Here is a 5008-nt window from a genome sequence, read left to right on the forward strand (position 1 = left end):
AATAATTTGGAAGGTCTCTGTTAAATTTTTTGACTGTTTGCCACATTTCAAAGTGGGTAAAACTCTGTATGTCAGTGTGGCATGCACCACCTTGGCTTGGGAAAAACATATATATATATATATATATATATATATATATATATATATATATATATATGAAGTCTGTACAACGCATGTAGCTCTGGTTTTATGCTCTCCAGCTATTACAGGTTCTCCAGTTCCACTGAAAACATGCACTTCCTCAAGCTTGAATATGCACACAAGCTATTACAAAGCAAAGCAGGGCCAACTCACATGTGATGTGTTCATCAGTGTTGGTCAGAGAAAAGAATGGGCTATGCACATTGATTGCAACTGTTGGCAAATGGAGACACACACTACCATTTATTTACACACATACTTTAATTACTGGTAGTGACTGCTTAGAGTATTATTGAAAATTATTCTCCAGGAAAAGATTCCGACAAAGGATCTGTTGGAAAGATTCAGAAGTTTTCAGGCTCAGGATGCCTTGGTTCATGATTTTTCAAATTTACAGTGGTGTGATGTGTTCAGTGGAAGCTGCACTTTAAAGTTTAAAATTTGGTCTTTTTTTCAGGCTAATAAGGCTGTACAAGGGTGACACTGAGCAGTGGCCCCCATATACAACATCATGAGGGGACAGAATGCTGTGGTGGGCTGTGTTATTCAGTTCTAATGCTTGATAGGTTTGTTCTATTGATGTATTTTCCACCTGCAATGTTATTCATCCTTGGAATTATTAACACCTGCTAAGAACAGAGGAATGGCTATACAAGTCAATAAAATTTCTATCCTTCAAGTAGAAACATATAAATGACTTTATTGCCATCATTCATTATTAATTGAAAAATTTGACTTGCTACTAATAATTATTATGAAAGATTCTGTGTAGAAAAGTAGGTTATCATTGAAAGAAAAGTGTGACATTTCAGAGAACATCTAGGTTATTACTGACACAATGGTGGCAGGCATATCTTTATCAAAATATCCTAGAACAAGGAACTTGAATACCACTAGTAATTTTTGTCCTTCAGTTCCTCCTCGCTCTATCTTTCTGCATAGTTGATAGACTCCTGGGCTTGCAATGTCCAATATTTAATCACCAGTTACAGGTAGGCATTGAGCACTTTAAACGTGGCCAGTACAAATTGTGATATACCCGTTGTAAGGTAGAAAAATAAAACAGGCACTGGACTTTGAAGGCCAAGTGGAAGAACAATGAGATGTAAACCATTTCACTAATTAAGAAAATATTGATTACATGGTGAAAAAATAAATTATGAGGTGCATTGTGCTAAGCAAAGTATATTGTTTAAATTGATTTCACTTGTTTCTTTCTGAATGTGGCCTTTAGAAACTTTGAAATTAAATAGTTGGCTCACAGTGTAGTTTTGTTGACTGTGCTCGTCAACAGCTTTATAACTCATAGATACTAGGTTCTCTCACAACAAAGCCCAAAAAGGGAGACAAAGGAACCTTATCAGTAAGGCTAAGTGAAATTCTCATTTCTAGAACATTCCTAGATAATTTTGGGGGGTGGGTAGTATGATCACATGGTATCTCCTTCTGGGACATAATATTGAAGTGGGCAGAGGGAAAATTCCCAGCAGAATGGGGGGTGCTGCAGGATAAATAAGGCAGTAGGTATCTGTACTGGCTAGCTTTGTGTCAACTTGACACAGCTGGAGTTATCACAGAGAAAGGAGCTTTAGTTGGGGAAATGCCCCCATGAGATCCAGCTGTGGGGCATTTTCTCAATTAGTGATCAAGGGTGGGGAGACCCCTTGTGGGTGGTGCCATCTCTGGGCTGGTAGTCTTGGATTCTATAAGGAAGCAAGCTGAGCAAGCCAGGGGAGGCAAGCCAGTAAAGAAAATCCCTCCATGGCTTCTGCATCAGCTCCTGCTTTCTGGTCTGCTTGAGTTCCAGTCCTGCATCCTTTGGTGATCAACAGCAGTATGGAAATGTAAGCCAAATAAACCCTTTCCTCCCCAACTTGCTTCTTGGTCATGATTGTGCAGGAATAGAAACCCTTCAATCCATAATCATTCTAAATGTCTTTTTTAAACTCCTAGGCCCCCACAGCCAATTATTCAGCAAGTTCCACTTCTCTTCATCCTTAATGTATCTATTACTCTGTAAGTTCAGTGGCTGTCATCTCAGCTAAGGTGGAGACTGCCACTGGTAAAATAATTTTAAAGAAGCATAAAATATAGCTGAGTGACTAGTTCTCCTCTTAAAAAAGCCATTTGTGAAAAGGTCAGAATCACAACCCAGACATGCCAAAAGTCATGCATGTGATCAATGCTAAATCCCATTGCTTTTCTGGGAACAAATACTATTTACCAGAGTCATGGTGAAATTGATGTTAAAAAACAAAGTCTATTGTACAGATCCTTTAACACATAAAGTATTATTGTAGAGATTGAACAGCACTTTAAAAAATGGCAATTTCCTTTACAAGGTTCCAAGTTTCAGGGACATGCTTGTTTAATATTCCTAGAAGGTGTGAATCTTCTTTGCATGAGGATTCTAATGAAGTGAGTCAAGTCTAGAGAGTGAGCTCTATGTTTAAGCTGCATAATAACAAGCAGAGAGAGGTGGTGATGGGGAGGGTATTAAAAGAAGAGAGAGAGGAAGAAGAGGCGGAGAAGAAGGAGAGGGGAGGAGAGGGGAGAAGAGAGAGGAAAAAGGAGAGGAAAGAGAAGAAGACAGGAGAGAGAGAACAGAGGGAAGAGGGGGCAGGAAGAGAGAGGGAGTGGTCCTGACACAACTGTCTTAGATAATAGATCGAGTAACACACACACACAAATACGCATACAGTTTCACCTTAGGAAGGAAGATTAGGAGTCTGAAAATGCATTGGGGATACTATAGGCACTGCACTGACCAAGTCTGTAAAATTCGGTGACTTAATAAAATAGGCTTTATTTCCCCTCATTCTTATGATAGTCCACTGTGGTGTTCTTGATTAGCAGATAACTTTCCTCTATGGAGGGATTTCCTGAATTCTGGCTGATTCTATTTTGTACCATGGCTGTATTATAAGACCAATGATTCTGTTCTATTGACAGAAACCAAAGGGGCTAGTAAGTTATAGGCCCTGATCGGACAACCGCTTCTTTATAACTATTGTAACATAAGAAAAGAGGAAGTTGTCTCATAACGGTTATTCCACAATTGTACCAGAGAGTGTATTTTTTCCAAGCTGTTAGCTATTGTAGCTCGCTGTATTCATAGCTGAGGAAGGCTCATTGATGCAACGGCAGAATGGATGTTCTGAGGGTAAACAATAGCTTTCTGATTGAATTTAAAGCCCACTCCATAGGAACTCATGCCTCATACTGTAAACCTGGCCAAGAAGCCATGGTTGGGGAGCTAAGGGTCCTCAGGGGAGAATCTACTACTATTAATTTGCTTAAATGGACATAGTATCAAACTACCTTCTGAACATTTATTATCGTAAACATGGATCAGTGTAGCTCTCAGACCTCATCAGAGAAGGTTTTATTGTCTCATGGATGGCAATTAACATACACATTTACACACACACACACACAAACACACACACACACACACACACACACACACACACACACACACACACACACACCACAGACAGACCGAGAGACACATACACACATACATGGTCAAAATGAAGAGAATAAATGATATTGACCTTAAACCACTGCTCAGGTCCCATTGTGGAAGACAGGCAGGGCAAAAAGACCATCAGAGTTAGAAGTTGGGTGAACTGTTGTGAAATAATCTTTGGGTATGACAGAGCCATGAGACTTATGGACTCACAGTAGCTGTGATTGTCCACAGAGGAGCTGCAGAAGATCAAGCCTGTCAGTTTTCATAATGGATGGTGGAGGAGCTCACAAACTTGTCCCTGCTTTAGTGCATGCCCTTAAACACATGTGTGCATCGACAGAACTAACTGGACTGTGTGTTAGAAAGGACTATGAAGTTCATATGGGAAACATGAAGTTGGAGGATTGGAATGAGTAGAAAGGGTGGAGTTGGGGTAGATATGATAAAATACATTAAAATGTAGTTTTAAAAGAAAGGATAAGTGCAAATCTCTTCTCTCTTCTATGAGCTCAAAAATTTTGTAAGTTCACACATAAAACATAGTACAGTGTGTGTCTCTATGTAGTATCGAAGGTGCTTAAAACCAAGTGAATAGTTCAAATCTACAATTTCCATGTTTAATTAGTATACCGTCCGCCTTTTTACACGAAAATCATTCTCAGAAGACAAACTGACAAGTGAAAAACAACCTCCACAAACTTGATTTATTAAGGTAATTAACTCTAGTCAGGTGTTATAATGCAAAAGAACCACGAAAGCCATGTCCTCTCAACCCAGATATTAGTTTTTGCAAATGTGGTTCAGGTTCAGGCATTTGGAAGGACAGTAACAGTATTCATAGTTGTCTTTTGAAGTTTTGGTCCTTATCTTCTCCATCCAATTGTTCTTTTCCTGATACTTTCTACTCCTCACTTAGAATCCACTAATTGCTCCTGTCCTTTAATGCATTTACACTTGAGTTTCACCTATATTCTAACTGTCGTGGAGATAAAGAGACAGATAGAGCTTCATCAAACACATAGATGATCCCTCACCTAGTAGAAACAACTAGCTAACTGCTCAATTTTCTTTTAAAAATAAAATAAAAGCGTTCATCTGTTTTGTATGTGTGTGATGGGCCCTGTATCATTGTGCTTACGCAGTCATGGAGCAACCCAAAGGAGTTGCTTCTTCACTCTGTCATCTCACTGGACCCAACTACAAAATTACTAACGAACAGTTTTAAGCACTAAAGCCAGTCGCTTGGCTCACCACCAACTTCTTTCCTTAGAAATGCTTTGGAGTTCTAGTCCTAGTGTTTAGTAGTGCTAAGAGAGAGACTTCTTATTTATAGACATAGTTATGACACCTATGTAGATACAACCTTACATACTCAACACTGTGCATTAGCTC

The sequence above is a fragment of the Mus pahari genome, chromosome X (genome assembly GCF_900095145.1).
Source record: "Mus pahari chromosome X, PAHARI_EIJ_v1.1, whole genome shotgun sequence".
NCBI classification, from domain to species: Eukaryota; Metazoa; Chordata; class Mammalia; order Rodentia; family Muridae; genus Mus; species Mus pahari.